Below are 12,169 nucleotides of genomic sequence, written 5' to 3' on the forward strand. Positions count from 1 at the left end.
TGCTGATGTGATACTCTTGGGGCCAGGGTTGCGTTGGGTTTTGGAATGCTTTTTGAGTAGGAGCGTAATGCCTAACAATGACAACGGGGTGGTTCCCGGGTTCATATGTCGAGGTTGTCCCTCTTAAGCAGGATTGGTTTTCCAATGGGTCGGTGTGGTCGTGTCGCCTTTAGAGAGATTGCATTTTGCCCGATTAGGGCTAAATGCTGTGTGGGATTCTCTTAGGTTGGGCATTAATGATTTGTCGGATTTATATATGATTTTGCATATATTCATAAAAATATTTTTGAACACTCACTTAGATGATTTAGCATCTAATTTGGACTATGTCCCTGGAATATTCAAACTTTCCAGATGAAAGTAGTGGCGCCAAGAGAAAGAATGTCATCGAGATATAGCTGCTATGTTTAGTTATCGTAGCGATGTTCAGAGGTTATGTAATATTTTGATATTTTCATGTGAAACATCGATTTGGTTATTTGTAAAAGGAATTTGTCGATTATATATTATTGAGGTTTCGATCTTGCTTCCACTGATGTGATTGATAATACCTGTTTTAGTCTATTAATTTTTAAATTTGATATGCTGAGAAGGTACAATCAAGATTGTCGGGAAATGATTACGATAAAGGTATGTATATCGAGAGGCTTATGTTGTGTGTATGATGTTGAAATATATATATATATATATATATATCCCCAAATCTCGAGGTAATGCACGTTCTGGAAAGACGGGACGTTACGGGCATAATTGAATTTATAATTCACAATAAACAATAATAAAATGATAATAAAACACAACCAATACATGATTAAGTGTTCTAACTACTAACAACAATGATTTAAATTAATGTAATGATTATAAAATTTACCAAAAAATGCAAGTATAAGTTTTAAATAATAATTTATTTTTGGGACTCTTGGACAACTTGAAAAATCCCAAAGCCAAGAAAAGAAAACAAAAAGATCAAAAAAAACAATTTTAATAAAAGAAATTGGGTTTTATGGGGCCACTAAACCTGATTTTTTATTAAAATGAATTTTTTGATCCTTTTTTTATTTTTGGGTTATAGGATTTTTCAAAGTTAACCAATAAAAAATGATGTCTTTTTACATTTTTTTGGCTTAATTGAATTTATAATTCACAATAAACAATAATGAAATGATAATAAAACACAATCAATACATGATTAAGTGTTTTAACTACTGATAACATTAGATTAAATTGATGTAATGATTATAAAATTTACCCAAGAATACAAGTATAATTTTTAAATAATAATTTATTTTTCGGACTTTTGGATAACTTGAAAAAATTCCATGGCCAAGAAGAGAAAAAAAAAAGATCAGAAAAATAATTTTAATAAAAGAAATCGGGTTTTGTGGGGCCACTAAACCTGATTTTTTAATAAAAATTGATTTTTTGATCTCCTTTTTTTTTTTTGGGCCATTGGATTTTTCAAAGTTAACAAATAAAAAATGATGTCTTTCTTGATTTTTGGGCTTAATTGAATTTATAATTCAAAATAAACAATAATAGAATGATAATAAAACACAATCAATACATGATTAAGTGTTCTAACTACTAACAACATTGAATTAAATTAATGTAATGATTATAAAATTTATCCAAAAATACAAGTATAATTTTTAAATAATAATTTATTTTTGGGACTATTGGATAACTAGGAAAAATACCATGGCCAGGAAAAGAAAAAAAAAAGATAAAAAAAACAATTTTAATAAAAGAAATTGGGTTTTGTGGGGCCACTAAACCTGATTTTTTAATAAAAATGAATTTTTGATCTCTTTTTCTTTTTGGGCCATGGGATTTTTCAAAGTTAACCAATAAAAAATGATGTCTTTCTACATTTTTTTGCTTAATTGAATTTATAATTCACAATAAACAACAATGGAACTATAATAAAATACAACCAATATATGATTAAATGTTCTAACTACTAACAACATTGGATTAAATTGACGTAATGATTATAAAATTTATCCAAAAATATAAGTATAATTTTTAAACGATATTTTTTTTTTAGACTATTGGATAACTTGGAAAAATTCGATGGCCAAGAAAAAAAAAAGAAAAAAGATCTGAAAAACAAATTTAATAAAATACATCGGGTTTTGTGGGGTCACTAAACCTAATTTTTTAATAAAAATGAATTTTTTGATCTTTCTTTTTTTTGGGTCATGGGATTTTTCAAAGTTAACCAATAAAAAATTAAGTCTTTTTACATTTTTTGGCATAATTGAATTTATAATTCACAATAAACAACAATTGAAGGATAATAAAGCACAATCAATACATGATTAAGTGTTCTAACTACTAACAACAATGGATTAAAATAATGTAATGATTATAAAATTTACCCAAAAATACAAGTATTATTTTTAAATAATAATTTATTTTTGAGACTCTTGGATAACTTGGAAAAATCCCATGGCCAAGAAAAGAAAACAAAAAGATCAAAAAAACAATTTTAATAAAAGAAATCGGGTTTTGTGGGACCACTAAACCTGATTTTTTAATAAAAATGAATTTTTTGATTTTTTTTTTTATTATGGGAGTTTTCAAAGTTAACCAATAAAAAATGATGTCTTTTTATATTTTTTGGTTTAATTAAATTTATAATTCACAATAAACAACAATTGAATGATAATAAAACACAACCAATACATGATTAAGTGTTCTAACTACTAACAACAATGGATTAAAATAATGTAATGATTATAAAATTTACCCAAAAATACAAGTATTATTTTTAAATAATAATTTATTTTTGAGACTCTTGGATAACTTGGAAAAATCCCATGGCCAAGAAAAGAAAACAAAAAGATCAAAAAAACAATTTTAGTAAAAGAAATCGGGTTTTGTGGGGCCACTAAACCTGATTTTTTAATAAAAATGAATTTTTTGATTTTTTTTTTTTTTGTTATGGGAGTTTTCAAAGTTAACCAATAAAAAATGATGTCTTTTTATATTTTTTGGCTTAATTGAATTTATAATTCACAATAAACAACAATGCAATCATAATAAAACACAACCAATACATGATTAAGTGTTCTAACTATTGATAACATTAGATTAAATTGATGTAATGATTATAAAATTTACCCAAGAATACAAGTATAATTTTTAAATAATAATTTATTTTTGGGACTATTGGATAACTTGGAAAAATTCCATGGCCAAGAAGAGAAAAAAAAAAAGATCAGAAAAATAATTTTAATAAAAGAAATCAGATTTGTGGGGTCATTAAACCTGATTTTTTAATAAAAATAGATTTTTTGATCTCTTTTTTTTTCTTTTTTTTGGGCCATTGGATTTTTCAAAGTTAACTAATAAAAAATGATGTCTTTCTACATTTTTTTGCTTAATTGAATTTATAATTCTCAATAAACAACAATGGAATGATAATAAAACACAACCAATACATGATTAAGTGTTCTAACTACTAACAATATTAGATTAAATATATGTATTAATTATAAAATTTACCCAAAAATACAAGTATAATCTTTAAACAATAATTTATTTTTGGGACTATTGGATAACTTGGAAAAATCCCATGGCCAAGAAAAGAGAAAAAAATCAGAAAAAAAATTTTAATAAAAGAAATCGGGTTTTGTGGAGCCATAAAATCTGATATTTTAATAAAAAATAATTTTTTGATTTTTTTTTTTTGGGCAATGGGATTTTTCAAAGTTAACCAATAAAAAATTATGTCTTTTAACATTTTTTGGCATAATTGAATTTATAATTCACAATAAACAACAATGGAATGATAATAAAACACAACCAATACATGATTAAGTATTCTAACTACTAACAACATTTGATTAAATTGATATAATGATTATAAAATTTACCCAAAAATACAATTATAATTTTTAAATAATAATTTATTCTTGGGACTCTTGGATAACTTGAAAAAATCCCATGGCCAAGAAACGATAAAAAATCAAAAAAACCATTTTAATAAAAGAAATCGAGTTTTGTGGGGCCACTAAACCTAATTTTTTATTGATCTTTTTTTTTGGGGGGGGAAGCCTTGGGATTTTTCAAAGTTAACCAATAAAAAATGATGTCTTTTTACATTTTTTGGCTAAATTGAATTTATAATTCACAATAAACAATAATGGAAAGATAATAAAACACCACCAATACATGATTAAGTATTCTAACTACTAACAACATCGGATTAAATTGATGTAATGATTATAAAATTACCCAAAAATACAAGTATAATTTTTAAACAATAATTTATTTTTGGGACTATTAGATAACTTGCAAAATCCCAAGGCAAAGAAAAAATAACAGCTCAAAAAAACTATTTTAATGAAAGAAATCGGGTTTTGTGAGGCCATTAAACCTAGCCTGGGTTTTGTGGGGCCACAAAACCTGATTTTTTAATAAAAATAGATTTTTTAATTTTTTTTCTTGGGCCATTGGATTTTTCAATGTTAACCAGTAAAAAATGATATCTTTTTGAATTTTTTGGCATAATTAAATTTATAATTCACACTAAACAATAACGAAATGATAATAAAACACAACCTATACATGATTAAGTGTTCTAACTATTAACAACATTGGATTAAATTGATGTAATGATTATAAAATTTACCCAAAAATACAAGTATAATTTTTAAACAATAATTTGTATAATTTTTAAACAATAATTTGTTTTTGGGACTATTGGATAACTTGAAAAAATTTGATGGCCAGGAAAACAAAAAAAAAAGGCATCCAAAAAACCAATTTAATAAAATAAATAGGGTTTTGTGGGGCCACAATACCTGGTTTTTTAATAAAAATGGATGTTTTGATCTTTTTTTTTTGGGGGGGGGGGCATGGGATGTTTCAAAGTTAACCAACAAAAAATGATGTCTCTTTACATTTTTTGGCTTAATTGAATTTATAATTCACAATAAACAACAATGGAATGATAATAAAACACAACCAATATATGATTAAGTGTTCTAACTACTAAAAACATTTGATTAAATTGATGTAATGATTATAAAGTTTACCCAAAAATACAAGTATAATTTTTAAATAATAATTTATTTTTGGGACTCTTGGATAACTTCGAAAAATTCCATAGCCAAGAAAAGAAAAAAAAATCAGAAGAACTATTTTAATAAAAGAAATCGAGTTTTGTGGGGCCACAAAACCTGATTTTTTAATAAAAATTGATATTTTGATCTTTATTTTTGTTTTTGGCCAATTGGATTTTTGAAGGTTAACCAATAAAAAATGATGTCTTTTACATTTTTTGTGATAATTAAATTTATAATTCACAATAAACAACAATGGAATGATAATAAAACACAATCAATACATGATTAACTATTCTAACTGTTAACAACATTAGATTAAATTGATGTAATGATTATAAAATTTACCCAAAAATACAAGTATAATTTTTAAACAATAATTTGTATAATTTTTAAACAATAATTTGTTTTCGGGACTATTGGATAACTTGGAAAAATCCCATGGACAAGAAAAAAGAAAAAAAAGATCAGAAAAACTATTTCAATAAAAGAAATCGGGTTTTGTGGGGCCACTAAACCTTATTTTTTAATAAAAAAACGATTTTTTCCTCTCTTTTTTTGTGACATTGGATTTTTAGAAGTTAACCAATAAAAAATGATGACTTTTTATATTTTTTGGTATAATTGAATTTATAATTCTCAATAAACAACAATGGAATGATAATAAAATACAACCAATACATGATTAAGTGTTGTAACTACTAATGACATTGGATTAATTTGATGTAATGATTATAAAATTTATCAAAAAATACAAGTATAATTTTTAGACAATAATTTATTTTTGGGACTATTGGATAACTTGGAAAAATCTCATGGCCAAAAAAGAAAAAAAAAAAGATAAAAAAAACTATTTTAATAAAAAAAATCGGGTTTTGTGGGGCCACTAAACTTGATTTTTTAATAAAAAATAGATTTTTGATCTTTTTTTTTTTTTTTTTGGGCCATGAGATTTTTCAAAGTTAACAAAAAAAATGATGTCTTTTTACATTTTTTGACTTAATTAAATTTATAATTCACAATAAACAACAATGGAATGATAATAAAACACAACCAATACATGATTAGGTGTTTTAACTACTGATAACATTGGATTAAATTGATGTAATGATTATAAAATTTATCCAAAAATATAAGTATAATTTTTAAACAATAATTTATTTTTGGGACTATTGGATAACTTGGAAAAATTCTATGGCCAAGAAAAAAAAAAGCATCTAAAAAACTAATTTAATAAAATAAATAGGGTTTTGTTGGGCCACAAAACCTGATTTTTTAATAAAAATAGATTTTTTGATTTTATTTTTTTGGGCCATGTGTTTTTTCAAAGTTAACCAATAAAAAATGATTTTTTTTACTTTTTTTGGCTTAATTAAATTTATAATTCACGATAAACAACAATGTAATTATAATAAAACACAACCAATATATGATTAAGTGCTCTAACTACTAACAATATTCGATTAACTTGAAGTAATGATTATAAAATTTACCCAAAAATACAAGTATAATTTTTAAAAAATAATTTATTTTTGGGACTATTGGATGAGTTGGAAAAATCTCATGACCAAGAAAAGAAAATAAAAGAGATCAAAAAAACTATTTTAATAAAAGAAATCAGGTTTTGTGGGTCCCAAGTTTTGTGGGGCCACTAAAATTGATTTTTTAATAAAAAATTAATTTTTGATCTTTTTTTATTTTGGGCCATGAGATTTTTCAAAGTTAATCAATAAAAAATTATGTAGTTTTACATTTTTTGGCTTAATTGAATTTATAATTCACAATAAACAACAATGGAACGATAATAAAACATAATCAATACATGATTAAATGTTCTAACTACTAACAACATTGGATTAAATTGACATAATGATTATAAAATTTATCCAAAAATATAAGTATAATTTTTAAACGATAATTTTTTTTGAGACTATTGGATAACTTGGAAAAATTCGATGGCCAAGAAAAAAAAAGAAAAAAGATCTAAAAAACAAATTTAATAAAATACATCGGGTTTTGTGGGGTCACTAAACCTAATTTTTTAATAAAAATGAATTTTTTGATCTTTCTTTTTTTTTCAGTCATGGGATTTTTCAAAGTTAACCAATAAAAAATTAATTCTTTTTAAATTTTTTGGCATAATTGAATTTATAATTCACAATAAACAACAATTGAATGATAATAAAACACAATCAATACATGATTAAGTGTTCTAACTACTAACAACAATGGATTAAAATAATGTAATGACTATAAAATTTACCCAAAAATACAAGTATTATTTTTAAATAATAATTTATTTTTGAGACTCTTGGATAACTTGGAAAAATCTCATGGCCAAGAAAAGAAAACAAAAAGATCAAAAAAACAATTTTAGTAAAAGAAATCAGGTTTTGTGGGGCCACTAACCTGATTTTTTAATAAAAATGAATTTTTTGATTTTTTTTTTTTTTTGTTATGGGAGTTTTCAAAGTTAACCAATAAAAAATGATGTCTTTTTACATTTTTTGGCTTAATTGAATTTATAATTCACAATAAACAACAATGGAATGATAATAAAACACAACCAATATATGATTAAGTGTTCTAACTACTGATAACGTTAGATTAAATTGATGTAATGATTATAAAATTTACCCAAGAATACAAGCATAATTTTTAAATAATAATTTATTTTGGGGACTATTGGATAACTTGAAAAAATCCCATGGCCAAGAAGAGGAAAAAAAAGATCAAAAAAATAATTGTAAGGGCCCACTCTCGAATATTCCCGCTAGCATAGGATATTCGAAAGGAGGTCATCACAGAAATGATATAGAACAACCACAATTAAACAAACAACTCATTTCATTCATTAGCAGCGGAAACCATGCTTAAGTTCAATGACACTTATAATAGCTCAAGAGTCGGGCTCAACGGCCATACAAAATAGATAAGAGACTCTAATGTTAACTAACAAAATAAGACTCATTTCATCTCAAGTCTCACCAAAATGCTAACAGGATCTTCAAGTTAGGACGCGTCCCCGTACACCTCTATCCTCAGGCCTTAGTCCCACTGGACTCACCCCCAATAATAGCTTTCCCTTTACCTGGAATGGCAAAGAAGATCAAGTGAGCCACAAGGCTCAGCAAGTTCTAGGGTAATAAACAATGATTATGAACCAAGAATAAGGAGACACCAAAGAGAGTACTCCAGAACTTCACTGATGTATACAAGTATCACATTTTAAGACTTGATCAATTCCAAGTTAAATGTATAATGCCACCATGTACTATTATGCAAATGTGCATATAAATGTAATATCAAAATCAAGTCTCATAGGCTCGCAAGCCATCAATCAATACATGCAAGAGTGCCTCACTTCATAATCAATATCAATTTCTCCGGCTCTCAAGCCATAAATCAATGCATGCAAAAGTGCATAAGTTTCATAGAACCTCACAAATAAATATGGAGCCAACTTGCCGGGCTATGGCCACCTCGTCCCGTGCCAAGTGCTCTAGGGTACCCTTTCTCCCTCCGCGCAAAATAATAGGTGCGCAAAACATATATATATGGAACCTGTACATGTATGCATCATGTATGCATTTGCCAACCACATGTATTTAAATTCCTGATTTTTGCGATATTCATGCTGTTAACATCACTTATCCATACCGGGTATTTTCCCCATCATCAGATAAATTCAACATATCTTACTTCATAATGTTTACCACATTCAAGATGTAATTTATGACACAAAAATGCTTAATGTAATTTACAACACAAGAATACTTCTTTGAGAGATGCTATTTAATATTAAATCTCGATTCACCAGTTGAGGTGTATTATAAATTTAATAACTATTATTCCCATTATATGATTATTGTGATTTCATTTAACCAGTGCTAGTATGCATTTACTTGCATTCATGCTCATAGCTCAAATTCATTATTCGACCCCATGCAATCAAATGACCACACCATGTGAAATTGCTGACCAAACATAATCCTGAAATTTTCTAAGGTAATGGACCAAATAGAACATTTTTTGAAAATGTCTTCATCTTGAAAAACTAACTCCCGATAATTTGATTACTAGCATTTATTGTTGTAAAAATGATTTTTAATGAATTTTTCAAGAAACGGAAACTATGTATTTCGATGGTGGTAAAATTGCAAATTCATGGATTTGTACTAAAACCAAAATTCTAACTTTTTATTTTTATGGATTTTGATTTTTTTGATATTTTTATTGAATCCAAATGGGGGGTACTTTCTTATTTACATTTATGTATTAAAGTTGTTATATGTATTTCCCGCATCTCCCCGCATGGGCCAGACTCGGTCCGATAGACCGGCCCAATCACCCAAGGCCAAGAAGGCCCGGACGACCTCGTCAAGGAAGGTCCAGCCTCCATCAAAGACCCGGAACTCGTAAAGCGAGCGTACGGTAATCCCCCAACGAGCTCGGAGCAATCGACTAACGAGCTCCTGAAATATCCTCCAGATCGCTGGGCCATCCAGGTCGCTCGCCTAAAATCTCCAGCTCGCATGAGCGGCAAAGCTGCTGAGAAGTCAGAGGTAGGGTCCGATCACTTTATCTGTAACAGCCCATGCCCCTCGTAATGAGGATCCCACTCCCGGTCTTACGAAGGCGGTAAGAACTATTTGTCCCCCATTATACAAACACTGTATTTTTATATATTATCTAGATTGTAAAAGTCCCTCAAGAAAAATGGAAATAAAGGGGGCCATGAGGAGCAAAGAGGAGGGACAGAAAAAAGAATAATCAGATACCGCCACTCTGGGAGAATAATCAGAGGGCGGCCGTGGACTAGGCATCGTTCTGGCCGAACCACGTAAAAGATTCTGGTGTACACGCTTGGAACTTTGGGGGGAGGGGGGGGGTTTTCTTCCTTCCTTCTCGGTATTTTTTTTGGATTGACTCACCGCGGCCCAAAACGAATCACGGTCGGCCGAAATCAAACGTCGACATTTTGGCGCTAGAGGAAGGGGCCGCTCTGATCAATAGCCATGGCTAGAGGAAGGAATACTAGAAGTTCCGAGGCGGCGGTCGACCCGCCTGAAAATCACCACGACCGACCACGAGACTTACCACCAAATGGAGGACCCATTGCCCCGACAGCCGATACTCCTTTGCCGCCGCCCGCCGGAGACGCTCCCGGCATACCACCACGGATCCCTGTCCAGCCTACTGTCCAAATCACCGGGACAGGGACGATCCGGGACTGGCAACAGCGCCAGGAAGCATTGGAGAATACGGTAATGCAACTCGCTGACGCGGTCAGAATTCTGGCCCAAGCTCAAGCACGGGCTGTCCACGACCCACCGGCGTCGCCTCGCAGGGTCCGCCAACCGCGGGAGGAGAGACACCCACCCGCGGAAGAAGATATCGGGGATAACTACCCGTCCCCAATTCACCGCTCCCCAGTCCGAGAAAGAAGCAGGCGATCGCAAGCCCAGCAATCAGTAGGACCGGACTCAACTGTGGAAGAGCTGTATCAGAGGGTGCGACAGCTGGAGGAACGACAAGGAGTCCGCAGCCAGAATAATGGCCGTGGAGATAGGACGCCGTTCGCCAGAGAAATTGAGCTTGAACCCCTGCCCCGGAGGTTTAAGGTCCCGAGCATGCCACAATATCATGGGGACAGCGACCCCTATGATTACCTGGATGCGTACAACGTGCAAATGGATCTACAGACAACCAGCTCGCTGGCTAAATGTCGCGCCTTCCCAGCAATCTTAGGAGACATCCCCCGAGCTTGGTTCAGAAGCCTTCCGCCTCGTAGCATCAACAGCTGGGAGGAGTGCCAACAGAGGTTCCTTAACCAATACAGGGCTCTAAGGAGGCAGCTCGCGCCACCTTGCCACCTCGCCACCGTATTCCAGAAAGCAAACGAACCATTAAGGGATTACATCGCCAGGTTCAGGCGCGAGGTGAGCAACGTCGAGGATCCCTCGGATGAAAGTATCCTAACGGCGATCTCCGCCGGCCTCCGAAAAGACGGAAAGCTCTACGAGAGCATCTACCGAACCCCGGTCAAAGACCTGGGGGAATTCTATGAACGAGCTTCCAAGGAAATCCGATGGGAAGACGCCTTCGGGACGAAGAAGCCCGTCGGGTCGAGAGAAGAAGTTGGGGGCTCCAGCCAGAGTAAGAAAAGGCACAACGGAGACGCCGGAAGAGAAGCTCGGGGGGAGCGCTCGAGCAATGAAGTGTTCAAGCGAGCTCGGAAGGCAGAGGGAGATGAGCGACCTCATAGATCACAGCGCTTTGACAGCTACTGTGCCCTGTCAGACCCCCAAGAAAGGATCTTCGCCATCGAAAGGAACAAAGAGGAATTCGGGAAGCCCAACCCGTTAAGAACCCCAAATAAATTCCGAAACAAAGAAAAATTTTGCGCGTACCACAACGAGGCGGGTCACAACACCTCGGAATGCTGGGCCCTAAGGGACGCCATCGAAGATCTGATAAGAAGAGGTCGCTTGAAAGATTACGTGGTGCGGCCGACTAATCAACCAAGCCAGCCGCCGGTACAGCAGCAGCCTCCCACCGACGACGACCAAGCACCGGCTGTACGAACCATCTACACGATCCATGGCGGGCCCCACCTCGCTGGTTCCTCCCACAAATCCCGCGACAAATACATACGAGAGGCCAACCATGTCTTGCTAGCGAGATCGGGCGAACAGCCGGTTCCCGCGAAGCGGCCTAGGGGTAACCCAATCCCAGAGAAGATGTTTTTCTCGGAAGAAGACGCCAGAGACGTCCATTGGCCGCACAACGACGCACTCGTTATACGAGCCCAGGTCGGCAACTCCGAAGTGCGGAGGATAATGGTGGACACGGGCAGCTCGGTAAATGTAATGTACAGAGCATGCTTCGATCAGATGGGTTTGGGACCGGAACAGTTGGGTTCGTCCCCAGAGCCACTCTATGGGTTCACGGGAGACGCAGTGATTCCCGTCGGTCGGATCAGCCTTCCCCTCACCATCGGGGATGCGAACCGCCAGGCCACTACTTTGGCAGAATTCCTCATAATTGACTGCCCCTCAGCATACAACGTCGTACTCGGAAGGCCGGCGATGAAC

Source organism: Diospyros lotus, chromosome 2 (genome assembly GCF_014633365.1).
Source record: "Diospyros lotus cultivar Yz01 chromosome 2, ASM1463336v1, whole genome shotgun sequence".
Lineage (NCBI taxonomy): Eukaryota > Viridiplantae > Streptophyta > Magnoliopsida > Ericales > Ebenaceae > Diospyros > Diospyros lotus.